The following is a 16,908-nucleotide window of genomic DNA, read 5'->3' on the forward strand; positions in this document are numbered from 1 at the left end:
TCAAAGATAATTCAGTCAGAAACTTGAATCACGTGAGCACAGGGAATTGGGAACAACTCAAATAGGTCATAGTTGAAACGGTGGAAGAAACCACCCTATTGAAAAAATTGTGGAAGCATCCTTGGTGGACCAATGAATGCGACGATGCCATAAATCAAAGGCAACTTTCTTGGTTGCGATGGAACAAACGGAAGAACAAAGAAAAAAGAGAGAGGTTCCTGATCGCGAGAAATCAGGCTGAAAAAAGCATACGCAGGGTAATACGAGGATTCCACAAAACTCATTTGGCACAGGTAGACCAAGATTTCAAAAAGAACCACACTCGCGACTTCTACAAGACCTTCTTGCAAAATCTCAGTAAATACAAACCACCCAGTCTTCACTTTAATAATTCCGATGTGAACGTTGCTTACAGTGGCAAAGACATCACTATACTCGAGAAATACTTTCAGTCCCTCCTCAACTGTGAGGCTCCAGCATCAACATTTTCCTTTCAAGGAAATATGCCCGTTATTCCAGACTGAAGTCCACCAACCAGGGAAGAAATTAGGCAGATCATTCAATCACTTAACAACCATAAAGCACCAGGTGAGGACTCAAATGTTGGTAAGCTTTGGAAGTATGCAAGTGATAAAACAGTTGACAAGTTTATGGATATCATTCAGGAGATATGTGAAACAGGAAAACTGCCAAATGACTGGACATCGGCCGTTCCTCCCCCCCTGCACAAGGAAGGTGACAAAGCTTACGTAAGCAACTATCGTGGCATATCACTCCTCTCGATAACATGCAAGATTCTCGCGAAAGCACTTCAAACTAGAGCTGAAGCACAGTTAGATCAGCAACTGGGAGAATACCAAGGAGAGTTTAGTAAAAAGGCGAACCTGTGTTGAGCAAATCATGAATCTAAGATCAATTCTATCGTGCGTGAAACTGAGAAGTAAGAAATTCTTAGTGACCTTCGTTGACTTCAAGAAGGCTTACGGTTCGCTAGATCGAAGTACCCTGATCAAGGTTCTAAAATAATTGGGTTTAGATAATAATATAAGAAAAATCATTAAGAAAGGCATGTTGGACACGACCTCTAAAGTGAAATTCAAGGGAGAGATTTCTGAGTCCTTTGAAATACGGACAGGAGCAAGGCAGGAAGTTTGGGCTCTCACCTCTGCTATTCGACTGTGTTCTCGAGAGAATTATTCGTTAGTGACGTAAAGGATTGTGTAAGGAAGGTGTAGAGAATGGGGTCAGACTAGGCTGTAAGAACAAAGACCTGACAATCGACTGCTCAGTCTTTGCAGATGACCTTGCAATTCTCTCTAATTCTTTTGACACGGCCACACAACAAATCAGTCAAGTACAGATACGAGCAGCAAATTCAGGGCCTCATATTTCGTTTGAGAAAACACAGTTCATAACAAATATCGAGTCAGCACCCAGAGAACACCCAGTGAACGAAACAAAAATAAATATGGAAGAGAAATTCAAATAACTGCGTGAGTGAAAAAGAAGCTTTCGTGTCAAGGATCAACAAAATGGAAATGGCTCACCATCTAACCAAAGACACCTACAATATACGATCAGTGTCTTTCAAAGCCAAACTCAGGCTCTACTGTATCGTTATTCGACCGGGGGCGATATACGCATCAGAATGCCTTGCAATAAATAAGAAAGGCGTGGCAGAACGACTGGAAGCCAAAGAGAGGAAGATTTTTAGAAAGATCTTGGGCCCGGTCATAGAACAAGGAGAGTACAGGAGACGACACAACGATGAATAGTTGCTACACGTGGAGAAGATAACGGACACCTTACGCAAAAGAAGAATCTCATTCTATGGCCACTGGATACGAATGAGCTCCGGAAGTTTGTCCAATCGAATCTGTGCCTACTTTGCGGGAAAGAAAATCAAATGGTTCTGGTTTATAGAAGTGGAAGAAGACCTACAAGAACTGGGGATATCCACATGGGAACATCTTGGAACGTGACTCTTTAAAGAAGAAAGTTGGGGAAGTATAGAGTTCTCAGGCAAAACCCAAAATGAAAACCGGCAAGAACTGGACCGAATAACGGAGGGATGCTCATCGAAGAAGAATGCAGGAACACTGGGCAAATGTGAAATATAGTAGGAGAAAGCAGTTGAAATAGCGCGGTCCATAGAAGACCGAAACGAGATCTTCAAGTCACGCTCCTGAATCAGATAAAGAACCTAAGGAGATACTTCCATAAAAAGCAAGAAAACAGCCTTCTCCATAAAGCTGTAGTACTTGCGGACAAGTGCAGTGTTCTGTATCCATATAATGCCTCTGATCCTCATATAAATCACCAAGTACCCCTGCAGGAGAAAGAAAGGACCTGGCGAGAGGAGACCCTCCACGGAAAATACTACAGCAATCTAAACCAACAAAGCATAGACAAGAATGCGTCGTGCATGTGGTTACAAAGTGGGCGCTTATTTGGGGAGGCAGGGGATTTGCAGTTGCTATAAAAGACCAAGTAATAGCTACGCACAATTAAAAAAGTACATCATCAAAGATACCAGCGTACTCTCCGACAAATGCAGACGATGCTCCGTTCATCTCGAGACCATCGACCATATCACTACAAGCTGCCCAGTACTTGCCCCCGTAGAATACACGAGATGACACAAACATGTCTCGGGAATTATACACCAGGCAGTTGCTCAGGAAAACCAATTAATTCAGGAGCGTATCCCTTATTACAAGTACCATCCAGCACCATTCCTGGAGCTTTATTTAGACACTGCTGTAGTGACAGACAAAACAGTCAACCATAACAGGCCAGACATCATACTGGTAAACAAAAAAACTGGGACAACTTTCGTTATTGACATCGCTATCGCCAATGACACCAACATTGACAGGAAGTACCATGAAAAAATCTACAAGTACAAAGAACTTGCAGAAGAGATCAAGAGGATCGGGAAGATGAAACTGGTACGGATAGTTCCTGTGATTCTGTCAGTCAACGGCCTCATTCCATACACACTTCACAAGAGTCTGCAAGACCTGGCTCTTCCACAGAACATCTACAAAATTATGCAACATTCTGTGCTCCTGTCAACATGCAACAATGTGCTATCGTTCCTCTAGCAAGAATGAAGATCCCGTGAACTACAGTTTTGTGTATACCCGTACAACAATATTTGTATTATAATGTGTAAGTACTTCAATTTTTTTTACTAGGGGCTTTACGTCGCGCCGACACAGATAGGTCTTATGGCGACGATGGGATAGGAAAGGCCTAGGAGTTGGAAGGAAACGGCCGTGGCCTTAATTAAGGTACAGCCCCAGCATTTTCCTGGTGTGAAAATGGGAAACCACGGAAAACCATTTTCAGGGCTGCCGATAGTGGGATTCGAACCTACTATCTCCCGGATGCAAGCTCACAGCCGCGCTCCTCTACGCGCACGGCCAACTCGCCCGGTTTCAATTATTTTAAGGCACTTGGTGCATCCCGTACCCCATTACTACCCATATTTCCTGTGGAGAAGTGTATGAATAATAATAATAATAATAATAATAATAATAATAATATAGATACTACTACTACCAATAATAATAATAATAATAATAATAATAATAATAATAATAATAATAATAATAATAATTGTACCGGGGATACACCCGCCCCGTGCGTTCAAAATTAGCGCCTTGTAAAAGGCCATCTATAACAGGAAATCTGAAATCGGTTCGGAAATAATTTGAACATTTCTCGAAAGGTATCACTACTATCACCTTATGTTGCGCCCTCTGGGATGAAGATAAATGATTGAGTTTCAAAGAAATTTTGTGTATCAAGCTTTCCTTAAATGAATTGTTTATTGATTGTTTTTGGTATTCTAAAATTATGAACACTTTTGTCTCTTTCCGCCAACTTAATTTGTTAGCCAGTTAGAAAATTTGTACATTTATTTAAGTAACCAATCACGGTTTTTGACATTTATTTGATTGTCCAATGAAAATTGGGGTGTGTCACAGTTTCGGCCCAGAAAAACCTGGAACTTTCCTCTCCGCTATAAAAGCTGTTACATTTCTGGCCATGTTGTCTTTTGCGATCGCTCCAGTCTAGAGTGTGTACGCAACGGGGGCAGGGGAAAAGCTGCCTCGTCCATCTTTGGAAGGCCCACCAGCTCAAGGTAATGGCAAACTGTTTATATCATGTAATAATCTCTGAAAGATAGTCAGAGGGGAAGGTTTCAAATTTTAGTATTGTAACTTTTATTTCATCAGTGTACATTTCGAACCTCAAATGAAAATTTCAAGTAATTCTGAGAACCCGAGTGTAAACACGGAATAATGTGTGATGCCCTCTTGTATCCCGTTCAACTTGGTGTCGAGGTTTTGTAACCTTTAAAATCTACCTCGTTATTCTGTAACTTAAACATTTTCTCCATCTAGTCACATCCGTAGTATGGGTAACGTCGCGTCATGAGCCCACATAGTGTTTTAAGTATTTTCATGTGAATCTCAATGAGTGCAAGTTTGCGCCTCCTAACGTTTTGATTTTCGGCCAGTAACTTTAACCTTTCGTTTTTACCGAAGGCCACGTAGTATGGGTACTTGTTACCCCTGTTAAAGTCAATTTCATTATTTTATTTTTAAGGTAAATCAGACTGTTGTGCATATAAGACAAGTGTTTACTGTTTGGTTTTGTTAGATATAGGTAGGTGCCTTAGTATTCCTGGAATTTGTAATTTTTGAAAATAGTCTGCTAGGAAGTAATTGTGTAGAATAAAGACGCTCATCCTACGGGTGTAAAAATTGGGAAACTATTGGTTGAAAGGAGCAGTAGTGCTCATGTAAAATTTGTAATTAGGGAGCTTCAAGATCGAATTGTTAATTTATTGTTATCTGATTATTGTAGACTTTTCTAAAATTGTTACTCAAGCTTACGAGCTAAACTCTTGTGACTGATTAATTATTATTTTCTAACCCTGTTTAAAATTTGAAAACAAAGAAAAGATATAAGGAAGAAATATAAATTTTAATGTTTTAAATTCTGTACCTGAGAACCAGACTATCTTAAGCCCATTATTTGCCTTTTTGAGATAATCCGGAGTGCAGATGATGAAAGAGCGCTTTATTGAGCCAGACTAGGTTAAGTCTTGTAAAACAATAATTTTACAAATGAGCAGTGTCAATGTAATCTTTAGTCCTGAGAATCATGTGAGCCAACTTATCCTAAGTCCACTTACGATACTTTGGTTCTAAGCAAATCATAACTTGCGATAGCCTAAGTCCGTTTAAGATAGTTTGGTATAAAAATTTTGTGTTACCATTGTAGTTCAAGTCACATTATTGACAATAATTTTGTTGACTTAGGCGGGAATATTACCATTGTTTTGCATGTTCTGCTCGGTTGCATTCATAAGAATCAATGAGTCGTGGACGGACTTTGGTTGATCTTGCACTGCAGCTAAACCAGTGTCCACGAGGTAAGAATAATATTGATTAGTACACTATATTTCTATTTCCATGCTCTGCAGATATTTAAATGTAATTTGTTGACGTTTAAGAAAAGAGCCTTCCTCTTTATGAGCCTCAAAGTAATTAGCTTGTTAATCAATTTCTTTTACAGGTTTTAATGACAATGACAATGAGCTTAAGGGAACAGAAACTGCCTTTCCTTCTATGAATCTACAGTAGATATAAGAAGTGGAAATAAGTATTAAGTTCACCGCACTTTATAATCTTGAAAGGTTATACTGTATTTGAGAAAACATTGTTTTTAAGAGCCAATGCGATTTGTTCGTGAACTGTTATTCGAGCGTGTGCTTTTATCTGTTGGATAGTAGCTTAAAATACTTTTTATCCACAGGCCCTTACTGTTACGATGCCCGATTTTTTTGAAGAAGAAGAAGTGGACGAAGAAGATAGTGGAGAAAAGGTTTACACTCAATTAAAATATGTTAAAGTGAATTCGCATTATACTGACGTAGGTTACAATGATCAAGTCTCCACCCCTATTTACCCGCCGCTTGTTGCTGAAGAGACTAAAATAGAATGCAGTGCCAATTTTCAAGGGCTTGTGGGTAGTTCTGGTAAGAGATCACAGTGTCCACAAGAGCATACGTTGGAGAGTGACTCTAATGATACCCCATCTAGTGCTCTTTATTCTGTTCGTGACATCAAGCAAACAGAGTGGAACATTTTTGCTCCCCTCTCGTACAAGTGTTGCCAGATTGGTTCCGTACTCAGATTATAAGGATGAAGATGATTTTGAAAATAATAAGAATGGTTGTAGGAAAAGGAAAAGAAATACTCTTTTGTGGAAGAAGAATGTGGGAAAAGTAAAGTTATTAGGTGGAGAAGAATGTGTCTCTTCAGCTGGTTAGTTAGCTGGTAAGCGTGTCCTTCGTTCTGAATGTAGAAACTGTAGAATGAAATGTTAAACAAAGGTAACTGAGGTTGAAAGAGAGCAAATATTTAATGAATTTTGCATCTCAGAGAAGAGTTGGGACCTTAAAAGACAGTACATTATTTCCCTTTTGGAGGAAAAGCCAGTTATAAGGCATAGGCCACGATGTTATGAGACTCAACGGCAAAGAACAGCAACAAATATTTATCATTTAAGCGTGTCAAACAATAAAACCCCCGTTTGTCAAGGAATGTTTTTAAATACACTGGGGATAAGTATTCAAATGGTGAAAACTGCCTTGAAAAAGGCTAGTGGGTGTGGTATGATTGAAGTTGATGAAAGAGGTAAACACACGCCATCAAATAAAATCTCAGAAGAGCTTTGTCATGACATTACAGCACATATTGACAGTTATCCAGTTTATGAGAGTCATTACAGCAGGGAAAGAACGAAGAGGAAGTACAAATGAAGTGAACTGAATCTATCAAAAATGTATTCTTTATACTGCCAAGAATGTACCAAGGAAGGAAAAATAGCAGCAAAAGAATGGTTGTTTGGAAAAATGTTCAATGAAGTGTATAACATCGCTTTTAAGTTGCCAGATAACGATACGTGTGGTAAGTGCGATGAAGATAATATCCAAATAAACCAACAATCGTCCACACAACATGACGTATCTGAAATTATGGAAAGGAAGAAAGAGCACTTGGAAGAAGCCACCCGCCGCTAAAAGATGAAAGCAAATGACAATGAAACGAGAAAGTCGTAATGGTGAACCTACAAAAATGTTTACCGACACCATATCTAACAAATTCAGAGTGCTACTACATCAGGAAGTTATGGACACTAAACTCTATTCTATATCATTCCACACTAAGACAGTCCTGTTGAATGATGTATGATGAAACCTGTGGAGACCGCGGAGGAACTGAGATGGCTTCATGTTCCTTGAAATGGGCAAATAATCATCTAACTGATGAAACACACATCCTCACTGTCTGGTCAGATAACTGCTCAGGTCAGAACAGAAATCATCAAGTGATTATCTTGTACTTCTGGCTTATTTCAGAATGGAAAAATTTGCAAGTTATTAACCACAAGTACTTGTTGCGTGGACACACCCACATGGAAGTGGTACACAGCATTATTGAAAGGAAGAAGAAAAGGATCGAGACACAAAACATCTTCACTTGTAATGATTGGATAAAGAAAGAATGTGTTTGGCATATTTCAAAGATTTATTGGGTTTTCGAGCAAAGCTAGCAACATGATTGTTCTGAAGAAGAAAAACACCCTGGGAGAAGACGCACATGTTTCTGAAATGGTTTAGATCCAGGTGAGAAAAGACAAACCATACACCTATCTGTACACAACCTCGTTCCAGCATGAAATGTTCTAAGAAGTCGATTTGAGGAGGAATACAAGAAGTGCCAGGACATCTTTCCAACAAACACTTCCTGAGATAAGAACTATTAAGAAGTCAATTAGTAAAGAAAAATATAAGGATTTTTGCACCATTTTGAAGTGGATTCCAGAAGAATATCACTTGTACTTCAGGAATCTCAAGACTGAAGAATCCGTCACAGAAGACTACCCTGACACGGAATAAAAATTGCCTGGTTAGCAGTTTTGGCTCATGATCTATAATCTTTAACATAATCGCAGTAGCGCTCAATGCTGTACTGAATTTTATTGATGTTTTCTTCCTTGTGATTTTTATATGTTGATAATAGAGTCAATGTGAAAGGAGTTAGCGCTGTAATTTTATAGTTTAACATGTCTTTCTACTATCCTAAGTCCTCTCCACATCCTGATAAACAGATATCTTAAGTCCACAAAGTATTCAAAAATGAGAGAACAAAAACCCGTCATCACAGTATTAAGTACAAGTGCCTATGATTATATAAATGTGAGTTAAATGTTATTTCAGTTTTCTGTTACGACCTTTTAGGGAACGTTTTCTGGTTCTACTGCTAAACTTACCATTTGGACTTAAGATAGTCTGGTTCTCAGGTACAGAATTAATCTTCCGTCTTTTATATATCCACCCATTCATGCCCGCACCTTCTTTCACCTCTGTCGACCACGATATCTCCGGAACAAGTGGTAGCAGAGCGTGGTTGAATGGGTCTGGATAAATCCCCTTCTGACGGCTACTCATATTATTCGATTGCAAACTCGGCAAATTTTTTCCGTTTTTGGATTTTTCAAAATTTTGTCAGCCTTTCATTAACTATGTCTGGTCCTCGCGAAGTCCTTGCTTCGGGATACCTGCGCAAGGAGGAACTAATCTATGAACTCTTAATTAGGAAAGTCCAGTCTGGTGGCACGTTGCGGCAGACAATGTGAAACTTGAAAAATCTTTAGAATTTCCCATCTGTATCCCGGTAGTTGGGGACAAAGATATTGATGAGGCTCTGACTACCATCACTGATAATACCACTAAACTAACGTCCGTTATAAGTTTCTTTGAAGTAAGCCAGCTTAAGCGTGTTCAAGCTAGACTGTTCCATTTTTATAATAGGGCCAGGAACCTATTGTCTCTGAAACTGCTAGACTGTTCCATTTTTATAATAGGGCTAGGAACCTATTGTCTCTGAAACTGCTAGACTGTTCCATTTTTATAATAGGGCTAGGAACCTATTGTCTCTGAAACTGAAGGATGATCATACTAAGGAAGCTATTAATTTAGTCGAACACCTCTCTGGCATGTCTAAATAGAGTTAGCCAATATTGTTGTCCGGGGCCACTAGTGCTCAAAGCGACCATATCCAAACTGTAAACAACGGAAGAGGATTCTAGTAGGTCTGCTGAGAGTAGGAAATCAGCGGCTACACAACAAACGTCTGCCCCATCGGAACAAGCATCTGATCATCTAAAACAACTTCCATTTTTCTTTATTAGTAATGAAGCTTTTGAACCTTCTCAATCTCTAATGCCGTCCCCTATTATTTCGCCAGGTTTCAGTAGCTTGCCCCACCCCTTAGCCATGTTGCTTAAGGATATCTCCAAATTTTCGGCCAATTCAACTAACAATGTAATTTCATTTCTAAGATTTCTAGTTGAATTTCAGGATCATAACTTGGTATTTGCTCTGTCTCATTCGCAAATTCTCCACATTATTTACCCATATTCTGTAGGCGTCCTCTCGGATAAAATCGTGAATGCAATAGCTGACAGATATTCTACTGAAGACTTCCATGCCCATCTCCTGGCTAAATTCCAGCTAGAGCTATGTCATCTCTAATACAGAAGTACTACTTACGAGTCCATAGGTTGGACGAGAATTTGGCCGAATTCATCCAAGACGTAAAGTTCTATACGAGGGTATTCGCTCTTCATTACTCCGAAGATCAAATCGTACAGACCATTGTCGAAGGAATTTCTCCATCCTACAGGTCGTACTTATGTTTTGCTTCTCGACCCAAAACCTCCTCTGAACTTGAGGCAATGGCAGTGTCAGAAGTAGTAGTGAGGTACGCGGACACCTTACGAGTCGTCAGAGAGTTCCCTCCGTCATCTAATCGTTCTCAGCCACCACCTCGCCAAACCTTCCCTCCACGCAAGTGTTATGCGTGCGGATCCGCAGAACACCTTCGGAAATAAGTGTCTCTTGGTAAAACCTTATGCAACTATGAATAGAGCAGGCCCGTCACAGGGTTCTTTTAAGTGGGGTCGTTTTCCCACCTGGCAAAACATTGTACTTCACCTAACAGCACACCTTCCTGTTCTACTTCTGGTGCTGCCTCCAATAACTTAGGCGATAGCAAATGACTAGCAACGTCAGCTTAGTCAACAAGTACAGCTTCACGAAGCTCAGCGCACGTTAAATCAGGCACCGTACCTTTCAAGGGAGGAACCCTCTCTAATTTATCATTTGACGGTCCCGAAGAATGCCTTAGAATTATTTCTGAGACCCCAGAATTCGTGCCATTCCTTAAAATTGAGGTAAATAATGAACCCGTCACTGCGCTATCAGATTCAGGAAGCGTAAGTGGTACTCTAAATTGAAAGCCTACTGTAAATTTCAAGATTATTGTTTGTCTTCTATCAAATGCGTTCCAGAAAATTCTTCACCTTTAGAAATTCTAAGCTTCTTTTTTTGCTAAAGTTCGCATTTCGAAATTTGGAAAATGACGTTGCTTGTTGCTAAACAGTTTTCTTGCCCTGTAATATTGGTGGCAGATTTCATGTTGCATTTTGATCCTGTGCTCGATCTTCAGAGCAAGTCGTGCACATTCACAGTTAACAGTAACCTAAAAATTCCTCTTTTAAAGTATAATTATGTGTCATCTTCATCCTTCATCTCTTTCGCCTACCCAGAGTGAGATGTCGTATCTGTGTTTTGGTTTCATGGGTTGTCAGTTCTTCTTCTGTGTGGTGGTTTGTATGGTTCACGACTCTGATAAGGATGATCTCTTCCTAAGTTGTTACGGTCTCTACATGGACGATTTTTCCAATACTCTGGTTGTCTTCTTTTGTTCCAGTTTCTGTATCTTCCATAGGATTCCTGTCTTCTATCATTCCCTCGGAAGGTTTTCTTTGGCAGTAAGTTCTAGCGTCTGGATTACTTGCTCTTTCCCTCGAGATACTCCGGAGTGATTATGTGCCGCTGTTGCATCTAACTGTCTAAGCACTTCTTCTGCTTGGACTGCAAATTGCAAATTTGCAGTTGCTAATAACCTTTGGATTTCAGACGGAAATTGTCGTTCTATTACATGAATGAATTCAATTTTCTAAATTGATACAACAAGATCTTTCACCCTATGAATTTGAATAAAAAGTAGTCTTAGTACCTACTTTGACATGTTGTCGGGTATTTCCTAGAGTATAATCCTAGACGTAGATCTTACTGCGTATCTGGTCCCCAATATGTGTTTGGAAAAGCTATTTTAAACTCTTCATATTCAACGAATGTAAAGCGGGAAGTGTGGAACCAAATGTTAGAATATCCCTCTAGATATTTCTCTACGATTCTTAACTGCCTTTCCTATGGTATTTTATTTTCCTTTGCGCTTCCATCTCTCGAATAAAATCCTTTGGGTGCCAAACCAATGCCTCCTGTAAACTTATTTGGTCTATCATCGCAAGTTTTAATTATGGTAATAATTTGTGTTTTATTTGGAGTATTGACTGTCCAGTTTTCATTCCCATTTAAATTTCTGTCATTGGCAATGGCAAGTGTTGGTATTCTCTCAGCTACCAAGCGTTCGGTCATCTTCAGTCGTTCCCCTAACGTTGATATTAATAATTTAGTTGACTTATTTGCAATGTCAACTCCCTGTGGTTGCCTTGGTATGGTTTGACTATTTAGGTTTTATTGGTCTACTCTGTCTAATATCTTCGATCTATATTGTTCTGCTTTATCGGTTAAGAGTTCAACTTTGTCGCTTATTTGATGCCTTGTTATGACCATGTGATTTTGAACTGACAAGTTAGTAATCTCTACATCCTTGTTTATTTTGAATATTTGTTCTTGGCATCCTTTCCATTGTTTATGATTCTGCTTCTGTAGTAAGTTCATTCCCTGTTTGAGGTTATCTACTTCTTGATTCACTTGTTCTTTGATCACCTGAATGTTCTGTACTAGCTCCTCTCTTAAAGTAATCAATTTCCCATTAATAGCCTCATTGTTGACATTGATTGCTGTTGTTACTTCATTATTCAAATTTAGATCATCTTTCACTTACATGGCGGTCGTTCCAATTTCTGAATGGATTTTCTGCATCTCTGTCGTGACTATTTTCATCGCTTCTACCTGGTTATTCCTTACGACTTCTTCTAATTGTGCTTGTTCTTGGCTTTTACTCGGTTGCTCATTACAAATTCCTCCAGTTTCCTTTGGGCTTCTTCTTGGCCACTTATTAAAATTTCTTGCAATTTCTTTTGTGTTTGTTCTTGTGCTTCCTACTGCCCTTTCTGAGCCACTTCCTGTTTTTTCTGAGCCTCTTCTTGACTTTTCTGAGCCTCTTCTAATTGTTTTTGTGTTTGTTCTTGGCTCTCCTTCATATTGTTGGCCAAGTCCACCAACATAACTTTAAGTTGTGCTTTACTAGCCATTCTAACTCCGTAACATTCGTTAAGTTCAATATCAATAATGATATGTCCGGAAGATATTTCTTCTATCAATGTATAGAATTCATAATAACCAACGGCATCGGACGTTGACATGCATTGTATATAAGCTTTGGGAAGGCATTCTTTCTGATTATATTCAAAATGTATGCGAAATTAATAACTGGTTCGACAGGAAGCAGTTCAGGTTTAGGAAAGGTAGGATTCCGGCAAGATATAGCAGATATATTGGATTCAGGAGGTCAAATGGACTATATCACGACTGACCTGCCTAAATCATTTGATTAGGGTAGATTATGGGAGACTACTGGCAAAAATGTGTGCAATTGGACTAGAAAAAAGAGTGACTGAATAGGTTGCTATATTTCTGGAAAATGGATCTCAGAGGATTAGAGTAGGTGAAGTTTTATCTGACCCTGTAATACTTACGAGGGGATTTCCTCAAGGCAGTAATATTGGAACTTTATATTTTCTTATCTATTTAAATGATATGAGTAAAGAAGTGGAATCAAGGATAAGGCTTTTCGCAGATGATGTTATTCTGTATAGAGTATTAAATAAGTGACAAGGTTGTGACCAACTGCAAAATGACCTGGATAATGTTGTAAAATTGACCATAGGCATTGTATGATGATAAACGGGGTTAAAAGTCAGGTTGTGACTTTCACAAATAGGAAAAGTACTCTCGGTTTTAATTACTGCGTTGATGGTGTGAAAGTTCCTTATGTGGACCACTGTAAGTATCTAGGTGTCAATATAAGGAAAGATCTTCAGTGGGGTAATCACACAAATGGGACTGTAAATAAAGGGTACACATCTCTGCACATGGTGATGAGGGTGTTTAGGGGTTGTAGTAAAGATGTAAAGGAGGGGGCGTATAAGTCTCTGGTAAGACCCCAGCTCCAGTGTATGGGACCCTCGCCAGGATTACTTGATTCAAGAACTGAAAACATCCAAAGAAAAGCAGCTCGATTATTTTGTTCTGGGTGATCTCAGACAAAAGAGTAGCGTTACAAAAATGTTGCAAAGTTTGGGCTGGGAAGACTTGGGAGAAAGAAGACGAGCTGCTTGTCTGAGTGGTATGTTCCGAGCTATCAGTGGAGAAATGGCGTAGAATGACATTAGTAGATGAATAAGTTTGAGTGGTTTCTTTAAAAGTAGGAAAGATCACAATGCGAAGATAAAGTTACAAATCAAGGGGACAAATTGGGGCAAATATTCGTTTATAGGAGGGGGAGTTAGGGATTGGAATAACTTACCAAGGGAGATGTTCAATAAATATCCAGTTTCTTTGAAATCATTAAAGAAAGGCTAGGAAAACAACAGACAGGGAATCTGCCAACAGGGCGACTGTCCTAAATACAGATCAGTATTGATTGATTGATTGAACACGTATAATTCACCAAGTCATATATATATATATATATATATATATATCGGCTAACATTTCTCGCCATTATAGCCAAAATCTCCTCGCTTATTTGCCAGTATTTATTATTATTATTATTATTATTATTATTATTATTATTATTATTATTATTATTATTATTATTATTATTACTAGCCATGCTAAGTATTTCCCTTCAAATAATATAACCTATACTGTCGTGATCAAGCCGCTGGGTGTCAAAATGTAACAATCGCGTGGGAAATTGGGCGTCGAAATGGGATAAATAATGTTACACTTACAGTAATCACGCACACAAGTAATACCAATCATACGACTGCATCCCTGCAAACCTGATTATCATCACAATAAATACGTACATCTTAGATATAATCGGATCTTAATTATTGTCAAAATAGAATGTCATCAAATAACCCTAATGATACATATAGGGTTAGCGCATAACCATGTAAATGTCATATCATAACTCCGGCGAAACATAAGATTCAGATCTCATGAGGGTAGGTTCTCACGACTGGTAATTACCACTAAAATTTGAATAATACCTGAGACAGATAGGCGTTTCGTGAAATGGTAGTCATTTTGATATTTAATAATAATAATGTTATTTGTTTTACGTCCCATTAACTACTCTTTTACGGTTTTCGGAGACGCCGAGGTGCCGGAATTTAGTCCCGCAGGAGTTCTTTTACGTGCCAGTAAATCTACCGACACGAGGCTGACGTATTTGAGCACCTTCAAATACCACCGGACTGAGCCAGGATCGAACCTGCCAAGTTGGGGCCAGAAGGCCAGCGCCTTAACCGTCTGAGCCACTCAGCCCGGCCATTTTGATATTTGAAGGGTAATTAAAAGATTACCTATCTAAAAATGATGAGATGAAATATGGTATGGCTTATTTATTTACATTATTTTGCATTGTTGTGGAAGCGCAACATTGCATTGTTGAAGAGAAAAATTGACCATAATAGTGGTATTGATTTAGCAATCTCGCACTTTAAACAATGATAAGAACATGTCCGTGAAATTTAATTCGAATTACATTATCCTAGCTGTTAGTCCATGTGAAGAGTTTAAATAAATCTTTACATTACATTAAATCAATGAATTATAGTAATATTAAAATGAATATTTGAATATCTTATAAGGGAAAGGACTTGAAATACCATTAGAAAATCATGGCTTAAATTTATATATAAAATATACTAACTGAAACATAATATATGGGTTGTATGATCTGGTGAATCACGGTTCTAATGAAAATTCCTCACGTCAATGTCAGTACTCGCCTTCAGGTTGTCTTCATTTAAAACAAATAGGAATTAACATTAAATCAATGGCACCAACATCCAGATATTCATTAGAATATGAAAAGGATTTTTCCTTTACCAAATCACGTAATTCAGTGTAAATGTAGATATCATGAAATTAAAAATATTCATTCTGAAGATATGATACGCAAATATAACATCATCTCAAAGTAGTAAGAACTATACACCAACATGCGAATAGAAATAACAATAACGTGGCATTGGCTAGTTCCCAGAATGGATAAAATACATTCCCAAAATAAATTTTCGTTGGATAGCCACACTGAAGCGATGATTCTTCATCACTCCATCACGAATACCTGTAATAAATCCAAGCACATGCCCTAACTTCGCCACAGAAAATAAAAGCTTTATCTATCTATCTATCTATCTATCTATCTATCTATCTATCTATCTATCTAATACTACAATGATGATGATGTTCACAGGATCTGGTCAGGTTCCCGTATAATGTACCTAGGAGAAATAACGAGAGCAGAACTTGACATACGGCTTCTAATACCTATTTTGATTCATATCGAAAATCGCTATATTCCAGCTTTATATTTATCCATTACTGTTAACTACCTACTCAGTTTAATATGCGAAGTTTCTATAATCAACAAAATTCCTTTCTATCTCAATGAATACGTAGACTCATAACAACACGTAGCTTCACAATAACACGCAGATACACAATAACACGTAGCTAAAATGTCTTCGCTCCTCCTGTAATAAATTACCGTGCCATTCTTCCATAATTCTGCTGCACTACACTGAAATAAAATTCCTGATCTACACTGAAATACAGGTACAAAATCTAGGAATTCTACGACGAATAACTATCATCTCGAATATCCTAATTAGTCTGACTGATGTAAGACAATTCAAATTGATATATATTGACGAATGACTTCCAAAAGTTCAATTCTGTGAACTATTGAAATATCGCGTGGTTTTAGGTTATTGAATTAAGATTTACATCCCTGAATATTTTGATTTCACTTCATAACACGATATTAATTTCATATTTCTAAGTGTTCTACATTATTATTAGACAAAAAATGAATAATTATTAGTAAATAATGAAGCTAGGACTTATGTTTTGATGAATCGGCCACCACCGAGGTCTGGTTGTGTGTTATAATCCATCCTGCGCACTGTCCTTACGCCTCTACTCTATCTTGATGTTACACTCACAAATTAAGAATACTTTCGCGTTGGTCGCGCACTGAAAAGAATATCACACATCGTTGTATAAGCCAAGCACATGATAATTAGATATTATTTCATGTAAAACACACGTGGTCGGGAATTATTTCAAATGCAATATTCAAAGACTCAGAGTTAATAATTCTTTCTTTAATATTAGAATTCTGGTAATCGGACCATACGACAGTTCGCGACCAGTTCTGTCGTGTACGCGGCGACGATATGCGTATAGAACAAGGTGATGAACGTAAGTATATCAATGCTCGGCGTTCCCATGCGGTCTCAATCACATCCAAAGCAACAGTGAGTAGTAGCAATAATTTGCAGTATAATCTTGCCGCGTTCGTACAACTCCAGTTATGCATATATTGAATAGTGAGTTTCCACAAACAGTTCCTTAAATATCAATGTAGTAATATTATAACAAATTATGATGTGAATTATGAGGTATTATCCCATCTTCACAAATTCTATTATCAATTATTTCATTTCAGTAAAATTGTCATATTAACATGTTATCATTACGTC

Source organism: Anabrus simplex, chromosome 1 (assembly GCF_040414725.1).
Source record: "Anabrus simplex isolate iqAnaSimp1 chromosome 1, ASM4041472v1, whole genome shotgun sequence".
Classification (NCBI taxonomy): Eukaryota; Metazoa; Arthropoda; class Insecta; order Orthoptera; family Tettigoniidae; genus Anabrus; species Anabrus simplex.